We start from the raw sequence: 21600 nt of genomic DNA on the forward strand, positions 1-21600 counted from the left end.
TGAAAATATGGTAAAAGGGATATTTTAGTTGAATGCATGCACTTTACTAAGCTAAAACATCATTTTAAATATAATGGAAAAGCATAAGTCATAATCATGATTAACTCATAAATCATCTTACCATAAGAGATACATACCATTAATACCCTCAAATCCTACTTGTGCAATTCATGAATAATATCTCATAATCCTGCCCTCCTAAGTAAAGCTTCTTGAGTAACTATCGATCATAATTCATATTCTATGTAAGCTTCTTGAGTAACTACAATTAAAACACATGACAAGGTCACGAATTGAGAATATAGGGATTTCATGTAATCAAATTATCAATTAAATCATAATATCAAGTAATCAAATTAATATAATCGGTTTTGAAAGAAATCCATGACTTGGAGACAAACCCTAGCTTTTGGGGAATTTCTACCTTTGAAATTTTGGTTTTGGAGGCCCCCCATATATTGTAGCTATCAATGGATGAAGGACTACCACACCTTATCAATGAATTACAATGAAATTGAGTAGAAAATCTTACTCCTTCAACCCTACATTCACCTTCCTTCTTATTCTTCCTTGGAGTTCTACAGATGTTAGAAATACATGTGTGGCTTACTCCCAAGTGGGGGATAATGAACTATGTGTGTTTATAAGGTTCTTATATGATTGTGTGTAGTTATGATTATCTTGGAATTGAATTTATTCCTTTATTTTGGTATGTGAATTTAGGTAGAATTCATATACCATAGGCTTCTACTCTAGCGTTGGTCCTACAGAGAAGTGTTTAGTAAAGTGTCATTCGAGGACGAATGTTCCCAAGTGGGGGAGTATTGTTACACCCTCAAAATGATCTAGGTGAAACTAGATCCTAACACTTGTGTCATTATGTTTTTAATGTCATAAATTGTTAATAATGGTGTTCTTAGGTAGTATATAAAGTTTGGAAGTGTTTCGAGGTCAAACGTACAAGACGTTTAGAAATTAGTCGAAGTTGAACTAGTGTGTCGTAGTGTTTTGTAGTTATGTTTTGGGGGATGTTTTGAAGGTTAAATTCAGTACCGAGTTTTCCTACACGTAATTTGATATACAAAGGGTCAAAACGTTCAAGAACGATGCGGAGGGGACCAGTCCCCAAGGAGGGCTGAAACTTGGACTGTCAAGCTTCCATGCTAGCCTGTTTTGGGCAGTGGCTGCACCATGCAGAGGGGAAAAATATTTCCCTGCAATGCGGGGATGTAACAAATCATTTTGTCTAAGAATTTTCAAAAAATAAGATTTGGAAGTTCCTCCGCAACGCGCAGTAAGTGCCAAGATTTCGTTCCGTCATTTTTAAGTCAAATTTAAGTTTGTTAAAATGTCCATTAGTTGCAGGAGTCGTTTGGGTACTTTAGAGATTCATTATGGGTTGTTATTGTAGGTATTGGAAGAGTATTTAATCAGCACAATATCCAATAATACCTTAGAATCCAAATCAAAATACCTTTCTCTCCCAAAACCCTCCCAAAACCACCATTGAAGAATAAGAGAAATAGGAGGCTACTTTAGGACGATTTCACCAAGGTCTGAATATGGGTTTAAGGCTCTATGATAATGTGTAAGAATATTATTCATTAATTGATTCTTACATCCATGAATCCCCACTAGTTTCTCTTCAATTGTGAATCCAAAGAACCCCGTTCAAGAGACGGTTGGGATTACATTGTTGGTAAGGCTTGATTGTGATCCCAATTTAGTGGGTAGCATTCAATGGTGTTTATATGATGATTATATACTGTTTTTTTGGAGTTTTAATGGTGAATTATAGTAATTGAATTTGAAGGTGATCATGGTGATCGTAGGCCATTAGAGACTAGATAAAGGTTTTGTGTTGATTCTTCTTATCTTGATTGTATTTTATGTTAGTTGATCATGATTGAATCACCTAGGTATGAATTGAACTAGACTTGATTGATTAATATTTTTCTTTATGGAATTTAACCTTAAAGAATGAATCATGGCTATATTCACCTGGTATTGAAGAATGTGAAAAGAAAAGCTAATGCAAGAAGATCCTATAATCTACCTATGAATGAAGATAGAATGAATTGATGAATAATGAACCTTAGTATGGTTATGTTGGTTGTACATTTAGGATGATTGAATGAAAATGACAGATTCACTTGATCATGGAAAGATTTTTTAGGACATTCCTTTATGAAAAAGAAGGTTGAGCAAGACTTGATGAGAAAACCTTGGAGTATATGCTTGACTCTAAGTGGATATGCAAAGTGAGACGAATAGTCTAGCAAGGGTACAAACTCTAAGTAGAAAGGAGAGCTACACCTAGTAGTTGTGATGAATATCCATTTAGGTCTCATGAGGCGGGAGTCCTTCACTTAGTATAGTCAAGGTATCCTTGTTGAGATCTCCATATCCTATGAACTTAGACGTGTTTGAGAAGAATCTCATAGTGTTCCATAGCAATAGATGAACTTAAACATTCCTAAGGGGTATCTCGTAGTGTTCATAATGTGTGGATGAACTTAGACATGCCCAAGGGGTATCTTTTAGAGTTCATGATTGAGGGATCTAGACATACCTTACAAAGTATCTCGTAGAATCCATATGATTAAGGAACTTAGACATACTTAAAGAAGTATCTCGTAGTGTTAAAAAGATAAATATAGGGGCTAGGCTCCAATGTAGGAAGAATTAATGAAAGGATCCAAAAGTAGTACCTTGCATGAATGGTGGTATGTGACATCATGAGTGCATTGCCCAAGGTATAACCTAGGGTCACTAATGAAGAAGGTATTGAAGAGAGTATTGGACTAGTGTTGCCTTTCCTAGTATAGTAGACTAAAGATGAGATAAACTTAGTAGATGAAGTTCAGTAATAAAGAAGCTTTGGAAGGTGAACATAGTAAGGATGGCTTTCAAGATAGGATTAGTATGTAGGGTGGTATGGGCTGCCTTATGTACATTGCACAATCATGTTTTGAGATGACCACAAAAGTATAGAACTCTTTCGTATGAAGAACATAGGTCTTAATTATGATAGTGGATTATGATTATGAATAAATAAGAGAGGTACTTAGCGTTGGTAGTAGTATGGGATGCTACCTTAGCCTTGCACAAGTATACTTGGAGGTAGTGTGTTGTGTAGTTGACTTGAGAAAGAAGGACAAGAAAGTAAGTATGTACTCTTATATGATTTATGATGCTTTATTATGTTATGATATTCATGATATACTTATGTCTTTATCTCTTATGATTATGTCTATTATTAACTAACCTTTTGAGTTATCTTATGTTGGTATGTATTTTCCATACTTAGTACTTATTGTAATAACGCATATTTCCTACATGTTGTCCATGTAGGGTCTTGAGAATATAAAGTTTCTTGAAGGGTAAAGTTTCAAGGTTTCCGAGAATAGAAGAAAAGGTAAGTCCTCATAGCTTCGGGGACGAACCTTTATTTTCCTTTATGTTTTCTTTATGTTTTAGACTTTATGTGGGCTGCATCCCGAGAAGTTTAATTCATGTCAAAGTCTGATGATTTTTGAGACAACATTAATAGAGATGCTTCCTCGCTTTTATGACTTACCTTTTTGCTTTATGTTTAAAGAAAAGTTTTATATTCCATCCATTCATGCATGATGTTATGTAATTAAGTCAAGAGGCTTGTACAAGACCTCTGAGAGGTTAAGTACGCCGTGTCACGATCCAAGGGTTGACCTAACTTCTAGGGTGTACTTACAGGTCGTGACACAAACATTGGTGAGCAAGCTGCCAAAGCAGCCTGCGATAACCAAGATTTGAAGCCAGCCTCGCGTCGCGAAGCTAGCACAAGGAAGGAAAAAAATTTCCTCGCAAGGTGGGGACATCACGAGGATCAATACCTCAAGCCGTATTACAGAAAAAAGAATTGAAATTGCCCCGACAATGCGAAACCACTTCCCAAATTCGTCTGTGTTGTTTTTAAGTCAATTTGACTTCACAAAAAGACCCAATTAAGTGAGGGGTATTTTGGGTAATTTAGGGAGTTACTATAAATTGATTTAGGATCAATTTTACGTCAATTTTACTCATTCAAATAAATTACCCAAATCACTCTCACTTTTATCTAAATTCTTTGTCTACTCAACCACCATTGAAGAACATTGGAATCTTGGACAAGAAGGCCAAGTTCCCAACTTTTATTGTAAATTCTCTTGGATAAATATTTATTAAGGTAGGTGTTATTAAATCTTGGGATTTCTTTCCCCAAGAGGCCCTTTCAAAGTTGATTTCTAAATCACCGAATTCTAAGGGTTTTTCTATACGAGTTTTATTATAAACATGAAATTGATGAGTGATTATGATGATTTGTGATTTCCTATGGATAATTAAGTAAATATTCTTGAGTAATTGATGTTTATTAATGGTAATTTTTTATTCATGTCCTTTCCCCAATTTCCCCAAATCTTGGATCTTGCTTGTGAATTGATGGGAATTGAAGAGTGTATTAATTGTTACACTTGTCCTATCTATTCAAATTCATTCATGGACTGCCTAGGGTCATGTATTGTTGGTATTGCATCTATTTTTTTTTGAATAATTCATGATGAACCTTTTCCCCTAACCCTAGATTATTAATCGAAATTAAGGATAGTGATTATACAATTGACTTAATTCTTGTATGATGTTATTAATCCTATTGGTAGGTGAATATGGTTGGTCGATGGTAAGACCATTGAATATGGCTTATGAAGGTGAACTGGTAAGAACTTATGATCTTGAATCTCTTTACTTCAATTGTGATGGCTCATACTTGATGATGAAGTTCAATTGAAGTATTACATATGATAAGATTAAGTAGGTGATGGTATAATGAATGTAATTAAAATGTCTTGACTATATGAATTGTGAGATTATGATTAAGGTATGATGATATAAGGTTGATTGTGAATCACTTATGTGCCTTACTATACCATAATGATAATGTGTTAATCTCACATATGAGGGTTGTAATGAAATGATATTCTTATGCAATTCCTAATGAGATAATGACTATGAATATACAAGGGTTTAGCCTCCTATGACCTATACTAAGTTAGGATGTTTAAAATATGACTTAAAGACATTTTAAAAAAAAGACTCTAGCTTAGCACCGAGTGAACTAGTAGTGAGATGTGTCCCTTCCCAAGTAGGGAAGGTAGGTTTACTATGTTCTCATGAGATAGAGATTACAAATCTAATGGCAGAAAGATGGTCTCTAATATCTCTGCTAGTTCTTGAACTATGTTGCTCCTATAGGTATACTAAATAGTTGATTCACCTATATTGTTATGTACATGTTTGGTTCTACCTTGTAAAGTAGACCACCTTCTTTCAGTGTAGGGTTTCACGTCACCGGATTCCACATTTAGTTCATGTGGTCTATGTCGGTTAAGGCAATTCTTCCCGAAACTGAAATAAATCACTAAATGTAAATGAAGATAGATATTTATTAAGATGAATTTTGTGGTTTACTTAGGATAGGTAAGGGTATGTGACTCTACCTAGACATGACATAATTTAATTCTAAAGGGAGTTCTAGGAGATGGTCTAATGCATTATGATGTTATGCAATATGAAATGTTGACTTTATATGATGACACTCTTATATGATGTTGGCTATGTTGAGGAACATATTATTGGTCTAATTTTCTATATGTGGTGATGACTATTTATGATATATGATATATTAAGCAAAGCATTACTTATGATCTCCTATCTTGTTTACTTGATTATATTGGGTTATGGGGCTTCACATGTGCATTGCACTTATAGGCTTGGGATGGGATTGTTGGTAAGGGTTTTGTATGTAATGTTGATATGAACTATTGAACTTGATATGTTTATAGGTTCTTATGTTGAGGTTGTCTTGGTGATGAAAATGAATTATGTTATTGTGATCCTTACGTTGTATATGCTCTCTTGAAAGTGAAATAAAGGCTTTTATTGTCTTAGCATGTTTTTTGAAGGAATGGTCCCTTTCATGCATGTTTCAAATTTTTTATGTGCATTTACCCATACTTAGTACAAGTGGTTGTACTAACCCATATTTTTATGTTTTCTAAAAATATGTAGGTTCCGGCCATTGAGTTCTGAGGAGGCTGATTGAATTAGACTTGGACACTCTCCTCCAAGTTGTTGGTAGGTCCTCGAATTTGAGGATTATACCTTTCCACTATTCTAGCGATGTTGTTGCTCATGTCTAGAGACATTTATTCTTTCCTTTATCTTTTGATACATCGTTGTAAGCCTATATGGCATATTGAAGTTTTATTGGCTATGTCCGAATATTGTACTCCTCTAGATGGTTTTTTGTGTGAAAATCTTGTTAGACTATCTTATGTATATTGTTGACGTTGTTTAAAAGAGACCACTAAGTAAGAATCCTACACGACGAGTCTATGTAAACTCCTTTACAATATGTCTGAAGTCTAAGTACATTTCACTATGTATATGTAAAAGTTTTAATTTCTCTGTGTTTTATCCTATGACTTGTAATGATGAATGGTAAGGCCTTGTCTAAGTCTACTTCGAGGATGACGATGCCAATTACGTTTTGGGGGTGCTCCCTGGATGTGACATTGAGGTTTGTCAAGAAAGGGAAACTTAGTCCCCGGTATATGAGTCCCTATGATATATTGCAACGGGTTGGCAAGGTCACTTATTAGATGAAATTACCGAGTGAACTAGCTTCGGTTCATCCGGTATTTAAAATTTTTTAAACTTAAGAAGTGAATTGGTTACCCCAAGTCCATTCTACCTATTGAAGGTCTAGGTATGGATGAGAACCTCTCTTTTGAATAGGCTCTGGTGGAAATCCTTGTTCGTCAAGTTAAGAAGTAGAGGAACAAAGAGGTGGCCTCCATCAAAAACTATGGAGAAACCACCTCGTTGAGGGTACAACATGGGAGGCCGAGGCCGATTTGAAGTTCTGCTATCCTCATTTTTTCTTAATTGAGGTGAGTAGTTCTTGTTAATAATAAAACTAATAAATAATGTGCATTTGACTTGTCTTCTAAATTGGTTCATGTTCTTGTAAAGGTTTGTAACAAAAATGAGTTTTTCATAAAAAAGGCTTTTTGTGTTAACTTGCACTTTTATGAAACGTGAGTATAAGTTGCCTTCTTGAGATTTTTCTATTTTGCTGTTTTCTTGATAATAAGATTAGCATGGTAACTTTTTGATGTATTTTGAGATTGTGTTGATGTCTATAAGGTAGTTCCTCATTATGTGTTATGAAATGTTGAGCTCTTATATGTTGTGCATTATGAATTGAGTTGCTATATGTAATGTTGTTGCCTTTGTGCTGAATAGAATTTTAAAGTAATCCTATGAGATGTTACTCATTATGATTGTTTGTTGTTGGTTGGGCTGGTAGTTGAATCTCTTCTCTCCCTACTAACAGATTTAAGTGTCATTCGGGGACGAATGTTCCAAAGAGAGGGATAATGTATTATATTTTAGAAGTTCCATGAATTATACTATACCCTAACCCATTAAATAATGGTTAAAATGATGTTTACCAATCGATATTAATGTAATAAACTCAATTACAAAAGGTTAGAGACAAAACCTCAAAGAAAGACCTTGACGTCCGGAAACTAGCGAAATTGAACTAGTAGACGTCCCTATGTTTGGTGAAGGTTTGAGAGTATCATATGAAGTCTAAAACTTGTAAAAAAACTTTAAATTGGTAAATATAGTATGAAGGTCCAAAATTTTGCGTAATAGATCCCCAAGGACCACCCGAAGAGTCCTTGAGGAGGACACAAACATTGGCGAGCAAAGCAGCTTGCGACAACCAAGATTTAAAGCCAGACACGCGTCTCGCATCCAGCACAAGGAAGGAAAAAAATAATCCTCGCGATGCAAGGACTTCATGAGGCTCACTGCCTCAAACTATATTTCAGAAAAAAGAATTGAAATTGCCCACGCAACGTGCAATCACTTCCCAGATTTGTCTGCGTTGTTTTCAAGTCAATTTGACTTCACAAAAAGACCCAATTAAGTGAGGGATCAGTTGGGTAATGTAGGTGGTGATATGTATTGATTTAGGTTCAATGTTAAGTAATTTTTACCCACTCATATCAATTCCCCAAATCAGTCTCACTTCTCTGTAAATTCTCTCTCTACTCAACCACCATTGAAGAACATTGGAAGCTTGGAGAAGAAGGACAAGTTCTAAAATTTTCTTGTCAAATATCATGGATAAAGATTCATTAAGGTATGGGTTCTTCACTCTTGGGATTTCTTTCACCAAGAGGTCCTTTCAAAGTTGATTTCTAAATCACCCAATTCTTAGGGTTTTTTCTCTACAAATGCGTTTACTTCTAAACATGAAAGTGATGATTGATTATGAAGAATTGCGATTTCGTATGGATAAAAAAATATATATGTTGAGTAATAGATTTTGATTAGTGGTAATTTTGTTTTTTTCATTTTCTTTCCCCAAATTCCCCAAATCTTGGATCTTGCTTGTGAATTCATGGTAATTGAAGAATGCATTGATTGTTAGACTTGTCCTATCTATTATATTTCATTTATGGACTTCCTAGGGTCGTGTATTATTGGGATTGGATCGTGTATGTTTGGTGATGATACAATTGACTTAGTTCTTTTATAGTTTACTATTGTATGATGTTATTAAAACTATTGATTGGTGAATATGGTTGGTTGATGGTAAAACCATTAAATAAGGCTTATGAAGGTGAATTGGTAAAACCTCATGATCTTGAATCCTTCACTTCAATTGTGATGGCTTATACTTGATGATGAAGTTCAATGAAGTAGAGTAAGTTAATAATGGTATGATGAATGTAACTGAAATTTCTTGACTAGATGAATTGTGAGATTATGATTTAAAGTTCATTGTGAATCACTAATGCGTCTTACTATGACATGATGATGATAATGTGTTAATCTCTCATATGATGGTTGTAGTGAAAGGATATTCTCTTGCAATTCCTAATGAGCTAATGATTATGAATATACAAGGGGTTAGTCTCATATGACCTATACTAAGTTGTGATGTTTAAAGGATGACTTAAACACATTTCAAAAAGGTACTCTACTTTACCACCGAGCGAACTAGTAGTGAGATGTGTCCCTTCCCAAGTAGGGAACGTATGTTCACTATGTTCTCATGAGATAGACATTAAATGTTAATGGCATAAAGAGGGTCTCTAATACGTCTCCTAGTTCTTAAACTATGTTTCCATATAAGAATACTAGCTAGTGGATCCACCTAGAGTTCTATTTACATATTTGGTTGTACCTTAGAAAGAAAACTACCTTCTTTCAGTGTAGGGCTTCATGACACCGGATTCCACATTTAGCTCGTGTGGTCTATGTCGGTTAAGGCAATTGTTCGCGAAAGTAAAATGAATTACTAAATTTTAATGAATATATTCATTTATTAGGATGACTTAAGAGGCTTACTTAGGATAGGTAGGGGTATGGGACTTTACCTAACATTGCACAAGTTAACTCTAGAAGGAGTCCTAGGAGATGGTCTTATGCATCATGATGTTATGTATATGAAATGTTGATTTTATAAGATGACCTCTTATATGATGTTGTCTATGTTGATGAATATTTTATTGGTCTAAATTGCTATATATGGTGATGGCTATCTATAATGTATGATAAATGACGCAAAGCATTACTTATAATCTCCTATCTTGTTTACTTAATTATGTGGGGTTATGGGGCTTCACATGGGTATTGTACTTGTAGTCTTGGGAGGGGATTATTGGTAAGGGTTTTGTATGTTATGTTGGTATGAACTATTGAACTTGTTATGTTGACATGGTTCTTATGTTGAGGTTTTCCTGGTGATGAACATGACTTATGTTATTGTTATCCTTATGTTGTATATGCTCTATTGTATGTGCATTGAAATAATCGAATGACTTAGCTTGTACTAACCCATATTTCTATGTTTTCTACAATTATGTATGTTTAGTCCATTGGGTTCTTAGGAGGCTGTTAGAAGAAGACTTGGACACTCTCCTCCAAGTTGTTGCTAGGTCCTCATGTCCGAGGATTATACCTTTCCACTATTCTAGCAATGTTGTTGCTTATGTCTAGAGACGTTTATTCTTTCCTTTATCTTTTGATACATTGTTGTAATCCTATATGGAATAATTATGCTGTAATGTCTAAGTCAAAATATTGTACACTTTTAGATTGTTTTATGTGAGACAATCTTATTATTCTTATGCATGAAGCCTAAGTAAGCTTCCTATGCAAAGAGTCTATGTAAACTACGTATACTATATGTGAGATGTATGAGTACACTTCACTATGTATATGTAAAAGTTTTGATTTTTCGTGTTTTAGCCTATGACATGTAATGATGAATACTAAGGGCTTGTCTATGTCCCCTTTGCGGATGACGACACCGTTTACGTTTAGGGGGTGCTCCCCGGCTGTGATAGAGATAGACTTTTTGAGATAAACTCTAATGCACGAAGAGGAATGTGAAAGAAGTGAGAAATTCCTAAATGTTGTAGCCTTCTAATCATATATATGGAGTGCTTCACACCGATGTCTAAGACTTTACATACATGGATTCATAGACTCCCTAGGATTCTTGAACATTATGCTCTGATACCAAGTTTGTCACGCCATGAGCCTACACCATGGATGTGTCCGCACCCAACGACCATTTCTAGCCTTGACAAAATCCTTGGCCAGGATTACTTGACTCAATGGAAGACTTTCTTGAACTCAACTATAAGACATAAATGTTCTCATAGGAAATACATTTAAATAACTATCTTTGCCAAAATGACACTTTAGTCTCAAGACAATAAATAGATACTAAAAATAAACTGTTTGGCTAACTAACCAACTCTGGATCTCAAACTGGATCAACGAAGCGTTGTGTGCTGATCCTAGTTAGCTACATCTGCATCATATATCCATCCATCCATACATACATATACACACACACACACACACACACACACATATATATACATATATATATATATACATATATATATATATACACATATATATATATACATATATATATATATATACATATATATATATATATATGCATATAAGTTTGTGAAACCGTGTGAACACTTATTTCATTAAAGATAAAAAAGTAATATACTCAACTTACTTATATATGAAAGTATTATAGTTTCTGTGGGAGATTCTCTAACCAACAACCATCACTATGAGCCTAAGTGATGATACAACGTCTTACCTAAATTTGCTAGAGGACCGCTCTATGCCTTGCCTTTGGTATAGAACCTGAACTACTAAATGGGTCCAGTAGAATATGCTACAAATCACTTAGGAATCTTTTAAAAAGTGTGATCCTTCATATGTACATGTTGGCTACATGTTTTATGGAGACTTGAGTTGATATGAACTCGTGTCCCCATATCGGTGCTCTATACTACTCCCAAAATACTTAGCTCATATATTTTTAAAACAACTTCGTGTCTAGTTTGAGATAATTGCTCAAACATAGCTCCAAAGCTCTCATGGAAATCATAGTTTCATTTTTCTTTTACTAAAACTAAACAAAGGCTCTGTGGAAGTCTAGCTTCCCTTTGTTTAAACTCTTAGGACTACTTAGTTCCTCTATTACTCTTGAGAAGTGAACTCAACTTGACACTCTTTCCTTAACTTGAAACTTAATTGTTATGAAATACTTAGTTCCATTATAGCTTCTGAGAATTTAACTCAACTCTTTACTTTTTACTAAACTCATTGCTTAAGCCTTAAAACAAAGTTAAAATGTTTGTTTAATACTCATGAATACTTTAGGAACTTATTTTGACTTTCTTCTTAACTTTTAGACTTGATTTTGATCTTAACTTTCGTTGAATTGAATTATGGATTCAAGGTTGAATTGAATTATGGATTCAAGGTTGAATTGAATTATAGATTCAAGGTTTTGATTTCAGTTCTTTTTGATTTATAGATGTTTAGAACTCAATGGGAGTAAGCTAAACTATGAAAACTGGGCAAGAAAAGCTAATTCAGGTGCACTGGTGGCGCGCCGTGCCAGCCTCAGTTGACTGAGGCTTTGTTCAGGCGCGCTGGTTGCATGCCGCGCCAAGTACCAGTTGACTGCAACCTCTTTTTTGTGCACTGCATGCGCGATGCGCCTAGTATTGCCCTGATGTGTCTGAGAAATTTTTCTACTCATTTTCATCTCCAAAACCCTCCAAACCTTTCTAGTTCTTTCACCAAACAATTGAACTATTGCTACTCTCAATAACAACTGAATTCAACTCAAAAATAACCCGAAGAATTAAGGATCAAATAAAAAATGGCAGCCAATAATTCAATCAACAAGAATTCAAACTTTTCTTCAAGAACTTAACTCCTAACATGAAATCAAATCATAGATTTCTGAATTGAAATAAATTGGTGTATGGATGAATTAATCCAACACGAAAGTCCCACATACCTGAATAGGGATCACCATCGATCAATTCCACTAGAATCTGTTGGCAACCTTGGTGAAATCTTTCTCTTTCTCTTTTCTCCTTCTTCTCTTCTATTTTCTCCCGATCCCTAAGCGTAAAAAGTATTTTTATAATCTAAACAAAAACTTGGTTTTACCCCAATTAAACCCTTAAAACGAATTAGAAATACTAGGGTGAAAAGACTACTATACGCTTACTAAAATCCGGATTGGATTTCTTCAATCCAACAACCCAACTTCCAAAAGGCATATGTTCCTCATACGACATAAAAAATGAGCGAACTCGATGCCCTTGGAAAGGTCTTCCGAAGGGATTTCCATCCATATAAAGAATTGACCCCAACTCCTCCTAAGATAGAAGTTATGGCCATTTGAAATTGACCAAAACTCATTTTTTTAAACTTAGGAAATTTTCCTGATTTTCCCTTGTTCTATCCAAAAATAATTCTTCTTAGTGTCTTAGCTTATTCTTAGCTATTTTGTGTTACGAGATATTACACCTTGTCTATTATAAATCTACCAATAACTTACCTTCAAAACCTAATTTTGTGCAGATTTAATTTGACATGTCTCTTGTGGATGTGTCTTTACCATTGGGAAACCTATTTTCAACGTACTTAGCGATGAATTTTCCCATAACATGCAAATTATGGCTCGTAAGATGCTTTGAACCACCTATATGGTACTTTTATAGATTCTAATTACAAACCTTTCACTACTTGTAAATTTCAAAGCCCTCATCCACCAACTAAACTCAGGATATGAACATTAATAACAAAAAAACAGGAATTGATCACCTTTTTAAGTCTAAAATCTTTTTCAAGCAAGAAATTTTAAATGAATATGCTGGTTCTTCCTTATTCTTGAATGTCATTCCCTTATAAAAATCCGTGTCATCATCTCAAAAATTACTCAGACGTGACTAGTTAGAAGAAGATTGACTGTTGTTGGCAATACTATGTGTATGAGGATTTTATCTCCCAAGGTTCAGAACTTCATATGTTCTAATTGCATCATCGTGATTATTCATGTCGACAACATCAAGTTCTATATTTAAAATATTTTGTTTGTATTTTTCAAGCTAATGATTCTCTTCAATAGGATTTCTAACCAAGTACTCTTAATAGGGGCTTCACTACTCCCTCCAGCCACACAAGCAAACTAGGCTGGTCAGTTATTTTATAAGGTGAGACCTTCTAATTGAGAAAAAAAATTGGGATGTAAGTGTTGACAAGATCTTTCGGTTGACATTGAGTTCACAACTATGGATGATTTTGTCACGACTGGAGAGTACCCCGTAGAAGTAACTATTTTGTTCATCCTCGAAGAGGCCTTAGACAAGCCCTTAGCATACATAATTGCATTATAGATAGAATAAAAAGTGGAAAATTTGAAACTTGCCTTTCAAGTTCAACTTCCCTTCACATATATCAAAATAGAATCTATAATTTTCTTACATGGCCATCTAAACATAACAGTAAAAGATTTGTTACATAACCCTTACATTATTACAATCCAATTTAGGGTTAGCAATCCAAGTTCTTCAACAAAGGAGTGGAATCTCTTTAATGACCTGAACCTACACTTTGTGTAGAAATTAGAAGAGATGTGGGTTAGTACAAACCACATGTACTAAGTATGAAATCATAAGCAAGTAAACCATTTGAAAACATGCAAAAAAGGACATTTATTTATAAGCATGCCTATTTAACTTTAAAAGCATTTATGCTCATTCCAAGAACATATAGAAGCCCATAACACAACAACAATAAGACATATTTATATTCATATTCAAGAGTAACATCATAATAAAATCATAATCAACATTTCATATATTAGAATCCATTTCATCAATACATCACAAGACCTTGATCATAATCCCAATCGAAATCCACTATGTGCGATGTGTATGTGAAGCCCCATAACCCCACATAAACCAAGTAAACTAGCAAAGATACCATAAGCGTTGCCTTTACCTCATATAACATCATAACAAGTGTAGTCAACCTCATACACAACAATTTATACCAACATCATCCAAACCAAGTGAAACCAACATTATATAAGACCAACATTATATAGGATCAACGTTATGCATTTCATTCATAATATATGTACATAAAGAAACCATCCCAGGACTCCTCTCAAGGTCCACTTATGCAATGTATAGGTAAAGTCTCATACCCTTACCTACACTAAGTAGCACCTCTCAAGTAATCCTAATTAGTATTTATATTTTTACTTCAATTTATTCATTTTAGTTTTGGGAAACTTCACCATAATCGACATTAGATCATGTGAGCTAAACATGGAATCCAATGTTAACCCCTCACACCAAAAGGAAGGAATCCTACTTGCCAAAGTAGGAAATATACATGATAATAACATCTAGGTGGATCCACTAGCTAGGTTTCCTTTGGGTCACATAGTTAAAGAATTAGAAGATTGTTACTAGAAACTCTCTTTATGCTAATTCACAATGTAGTTTCCACTTCGTGAGAACATTTGGTGAACATACCTTCCTTTTGTAAGGTTCACCTCTCAGTGTCAAGTTCACTCAGTGCTAAGATAAATTCCCTTATTGAAGTTTCTTTAAGTATTCCTTAGCATTAGTTTATAACTTAAGTCTTAGGGGTCTAGCCCCCTTATATTTCATATTCATAGCTCCTAGGTTATATGATTAGAAAGTCCTTTCATCACAACCCAATATCATGTGAGAACATTACCAAATAAACATAGTAATAAGATGCATATGGTAAATCACCTCCAATCACTCATAATAATACACCTATTGTCATATCACAACCATCATGTTCATATCATAATCGTACAGTCGTTATTCCATCATTCATACTTCAATGGGAAAAGGGAAAAATATATCCCCGAACTTTAAAAAATGGTACATCAATACCCTTCATCATACTTTTTGTCCATAAATACCCTCGTCGTCAAACATCTAATGCACATTTGTCCTTCCCACTAACGTAAGAGTCATTTTGTTCATGTGGCAACAATCCTATGCCTCAATTCGGATTGATCAAATATTTAACCCAAATTTCAAATACCCGTTTAACCCGTTCCATAACCCATTTAACTCACCCAATACTCCCATTACTCACATCAAAATTTGATGTTCATGTTCGAGAACCCCACATAGAATTCTCAAACATATGTTGAAATCTGAATCTGAATTGGAGTTCTTGGATTCGTGGGGTTGAGAATTTGAATTCATTTTTTGATCCTAGTTAAGAAGGAAAACATTCTAGAAACTTTCCAGATCTTCGTTTACTTTTGGGGAAGAAACATAAGTTGTATTAGCTTAGAATTCCATTTTCCTTTCATGGAGTTAATTTTTCTCTTTGGAATAATTCTACCTCTTTCTTTACCAAAAAGGACATACAAGAAGCAGAAAGTGCAAATAAATTGAAATGTTTTGATTTGGTTATGTTTTATCTCCAGTGAAACATGAATTTTTCAATTACTCTAATTAATTTTTTTTATGTTAATTAATTTAATTTGTAGAAACTTTATTTAAGGCAAAGTGATTATGAGTTTTTCTTTAAGATTTTAGTGTGATGTTTTACTCTTCACAGAAATAGATGCATTGGATTTTCAATTTCTTTTGTTTAAATATTTAAGTAGATGAATGAAAATATATATGAAAAGATAATAGAAGAAAAGACAGATGAGGTGACGGGGTGGGGATGGCGGCCACCTTAAGATGAAGAAGAAGAGGTAAAAGTAAATGGGACTTTTTTTCTTTAGGGTTGTAGATAGTTTGTAAAATGGGTAATGGGGCGGTTAAACGGGTATTTGAAATTTGGGTTAAATATTTTTGGTTAAGGCGTAGGATTGTGCCTTGTGTACGAAATGACTATTCCGTTCGTGGGAAGGGCAATTGTGCACTAGTTATTGGATGGCGAGGGTATTTATGAACGAAAAGTATGGGAGGGTATTGACGTACCATTATTAAAAGTTCGGGGGTATATTTATTCCTTTTCCCTATTCGTATCTCATGGTTCATTCTTTCAGATTCATGTATTTAAGTCATTCTCATGTTACCATATGCATTCTTGTTCATGAAAACTTAATCTTCCTGTTATGATTTAGGTTGGAATGATTATTCATGTTTATGCACATTTTGATGAGGTTTGCATTTTTGAAGGATTGTTAATTTCTCTGATACTCTATTCATGCTAACTTGTGTCCCATTCGAGGGCGAATCTTATCAAGGTGTGATATTGTAGTACCTCAAAAATTAGAGAGACAAAGTCAAAATGAATGAAATAATTTATTCTACGCTTGTGGTTGTGTACTACAAGAACAACTATGATTCCTAGAAGTTGCTATGGGTCGTAGATGACAATCGTAGGAATGAGTTCTAGTTTTTGAAAGTTTATTTTTCTGAAGTTTAACCTTTGAGTAGCGAGAACGAGTCGTAGGAGGTTGACGGTCCATAGGATAGTTTCATAGAAAGGTTCCAGATAGTAGAATATTTTACTAGAAGTTGAGAACTACAAAAGTGGTTTACGGACGCTAGGAAATAAGACAACTCATATAAAGTCCTTATGGGAAATAAGGTGAATCAGCGTCTAGAAGATGGTTTTACGGTTCACCAGTACATGCCAGAGGTTTTAAACTATAGAAGTCATCTGGTTCACCAGTACATGCCAGAGGTTTTAAACTATAGAAGTCATCCAAAAATTATTTCTTTAGGGTATTTGAGTATTTTTCAATGCATTATGCCTACTGTGTCGTTTCACCCCTATTCTTATGTCCTACAATTACCTTTTTACCCGAACTCTCTCATTCACTTATAACCCCAAATCCCCTTCAATTTTTCTCTTAAAAATTCCTCTCTTACTATAAAGGAAGAAGAAACTAGGAGTTCCAAAAGTCTCTTTCTTTGCCATTTCTTTTGGGCCCTGAACATCGGGGTATATAGGGTTTCAAAAATAGGTTCTATTCACCCATTCATCCCGAAAATTTCTAACTTCTCCAAGATTTAGTTTACTCAATTTGATTAGGTTTTTGATTCAATTTTTCATGGGTTCTAATTATGTTGATTTAATACTTCAATATTGAAATGATTACTTTGACTCAATTACAATTATTACAAATGATTCCATGTGAACCTATGCTATTTTCATGATTTTGACCATGAACTCTTAAAGTCATAAGTTTATTGAGAAGCTATGGAGCTATGAATATTGTTTTCATAAAAGTTATGCATAATTTGAGAAAATGAATGTTTTATGCTCTAGGTTGCTTTAAATGAGCATAACTGAATTTGTGAAAGGATTTTGTCACACATTAAGGGATCATGATTTGGTGAAAGGTTTTCTAACACATGTTTAATTCCAGATTTATTGAGTCACTCTATGATGTTTCAAGCTTGGATTAGTATGTTAATTCATGTATTTTTCCAGGTATGATTATAGATTTATAAATATGACTATTCCATGGTGATTTCATTAACACCGATAGAGTTTAGGCGGAGGCTTAAATACGGTAGTCTTTAGTAGTAGCCTCTAGTTAAAAACAATGTTTCTACATATTTTTTTATTACATGAACTAGCTAGTGGATCCATAGTAGAATATGAATCTTGATAGAGAAATCTACCTTGACAAGTAGACTCTCACTTCTCGATGTGGGAGTTACATCGGATTTGATTGTATCTATCACATGCTCTATTATCATTTAAAGCTAATACCCCACAAAATGAACTAAGTTACTCTCAATGTTTTTATGAAGCTTTTATTATGTCTTAAGATATATTGACAATGTTTATGATTTACAATTCCTCTTTAAATGATTTTACAATGTTTATTTGCTCATGCATATCATGATTTCAATTATGTCCCCTAGTGATCATGCTTTATGTTTTATGCATACCCCTCGTAGTTAGCTTTATGTCCTCCTGATTCTAATGGCTAGTTGATTCCTTAGTAGATTGAAGAATAATGTGATTCCTTACAATTCGAGGATCATGTCACCCTTACTATATTTTATTATGCCTTTAGTTTATACATATTTTACATGGTGTATGGGTTATGTACAAACCACTAATTTGATGTACTAGTATGGCTTTGGCAAGACTATACACATTAATGTCAAATTTTCATAATGATATGACATTTTATTTTTTTGCATTATATTATGTTGTATTATATCAAGTGTCTTCTGTAGGGACTGATGAGGTCTTATATGTCATGTTACATTTAGGTTGCACTTTGGGTTGGGCCAATTTACAAGGGTGCTTATGAGTTAGAGTTACTTAATGATTTTGCATCAATATAGCTGATATTTTATATCTCCATATTGAAAAAGTATGTTTCTGATGTCTATTCTGCCTTTAAAATGTTTGGGACTCAAAGAAAATATTTCTTATGAATAATTTCAAGTTGAGATTTCATAACATTGTAAAATAATTTCCCGAGCTTAGATTGAGGGGTACTGGGGTTAAGCATCAAAGTAGGACTCGCCAAGGACAAACTAACGGTCCTTCACGAGAACCTAAATCCTAACACCCAAAGATCCTTGTCACGACCCGAGAGTACCCCCTAAAAGTTAAGGCAATCTCAAATCAGATTACGGCATACTTGACCTCTCGGAGGTATTGTACAAGCCCTTTGACATTATTCACTGCGTACATATATGAACGGTAGTTCGGAATCAAAACTTTTAACACTAAATAATAATACATCAAAATATCTCTTTTATAGAAAAACATAATGAAAGGCTACGTCAGTAGCAATCTTAGACATACGAATATATTGGGACACGACCCATACTTCATCATATAGAAAATAGCTAGGCTATTACAATACTTTCAAGAAGAAAATCTAAACATCAAGGTGTCCTCGAATCAAGTGAGGACATACCAACTCTTTGCTTGGATGAACACTAATCGAAGCTTCCACTTAGAGACTCATCTCAAATGCCACCTACAACTTTAGAGATAGACAAAATGTATGGAATTAGTACAAACTCTTGTACTAAGTATGATATAATGCACAAAATCATGATAAACAGACTTCTCTATGAAATGTGCTCTTTTTAAGAAAACCTTTTAAGTCAAGTATATTGGTCACTTAAAAGTCAACATATATGAATATAAGCCACATTCCACAATATAGCATCAACATCACTTCAACCCATATAAACCTATACACCTCCCACCAAAGGTTATCCTAATACATACTTAAGTAAGACAAAAAGTGACCGCCCATACACCCTCTTCAAGCCTACCGAAACAATCCTTATGACTACCTAATATAATATTGTTCCCTTTTACTTTCATTTAATCCCCACCTTAGGTTACTCTAAGATTCACCTAAGTAGGACAAGAAGAGACCACTAGTACAACCTCTTCAATCTTACCTAATCAACCCTCATAGCTACCCTAGATAGAGCACATTCTAGTCGACATACATTAGCTACAATCATAATCATTCATTAAGTCAATAGGAAGACTTTTCATTCATTAAGTACTTCACATGATAGTCATGTAAAGAACTGTGGAACCTACACTCTAGCCCCATCAAAGCCTACTTGTGCCATGTCTAGGTAAATTCCCATTCCACTACCTAAACGTTGTAGAACTTATCGAATACTAGAATGTATCCCACATGATGAGAATATTCAATAACCAACATAAACCATACTATTTAAGCATGGAATCCGGAGTCTACCCTACTCCGATGGAGGGTGTTATACTTGCCTAGGGTAGAACTAGGACACATCCCATGTACGCACATGGTTAAGGAATGTCAAGGTCTTTTATGTTCTCTAGTCTCCTTCTCAAGTAGAGATACATTGTAGTCTAGTCTCTTTTTTAAGTGGAGCTACAACCCATAACATATTCACTCGGTGCTAACCTTTGTTCTCATAGAATAAATTCAACAAAAAGGGGCATATGAAAAGTTACCATCTCTTAGTCATTACCTATTCATAATGCACCTACCAAAGATGGGTCCACTAGGGCTGCCACTCAATGGTCTATAAGAATAGCTAATTCTTAACCTTCTTTCTATGTAGAAGGTTCCACATATTATTCATTGTTATAAGGGCACCATCTTAGGTCTACCGAGCCTAGACTTTCATTCAACATTCATCCATACACATACAAGATAAAGGTGCCTAAGCCTACTAGGTCAAGATGTTCATATTCATAATCTACACGTATCAAGTAAGGGACACAATCTACCAAGACAAGACACATACACATATTCACATATAGCATAGTATTCTATATACACATAGGCGTAACCAACATCATCTATAAGTCACCCTATTCTCTATTATAATATCATCAATATAATGATAATAAGACTCACATAATTAAGTAGGAAGAATCATGCATCAACTCTAAGACTACACATACAAGGACATAGTCATAGTCTAACATGATCAACTAACATCATAAATAGAAGAACACATACTATCACCTTAATCACAAATAGATAGATATGATCATACTTCACATAATTGAACTGTAAAAATCATCAATATATATGAAATAGTTGCCGACAAGGCCATGATCATTGTTTTTCATAAAGTTACGCCGACGAGGTCACATAATTCACAAGTAATGCACATAGCACCGCCACGATAAGTGGACCATTCAAATCACACCATAATTCAAAACTAAAATACATAAAAGAAAGAGAATTGGGGCAGCGTACCACCAATCCATTCTCACCACTTCAATCCGTAGCTAAATCATCCAATATAATACTCAAAGATCCTTACCCATGGCCATGATCATCAATTCAATACAAAAATCATAATACTCAATGAATCTAAATCAATTCAATGTAGATTTATCAAACTAGGACATCCTATGCATCAATCCAATACAATTCATACATCCTTCTATTGCCCAAAGAAAAGTATACTAGAATTCATCATCATTTAGACATAATCACTTAACCCATAAAATAGTCAAAACTAGGATTGGATAGTTTACATGGGTTCATAGAGTTATTAATTTAAAACATTGCATTAACATCAATTCAATCCTAAGACATTGATTCAAAACCTTTTATTCAAGAATCCATGTCTAGATCACAAAATTGAAGATTTCATCTTTCTGATCATCTTTGAAAAATATTGGAATTGACTC

Source organism: Solanum lycopersicum, chromosome 8, assembly GCF_036512215.1.
Source record: "Solanum lycopersicum chromosome 8, SLM_r2.1".
Lineage (NCBI taxonomy): Eukaryota > Viridiplantae > Streptophyta > Magnoliopsida > Solanales > Solanaceae > Solanum > Solanum lycopersicum.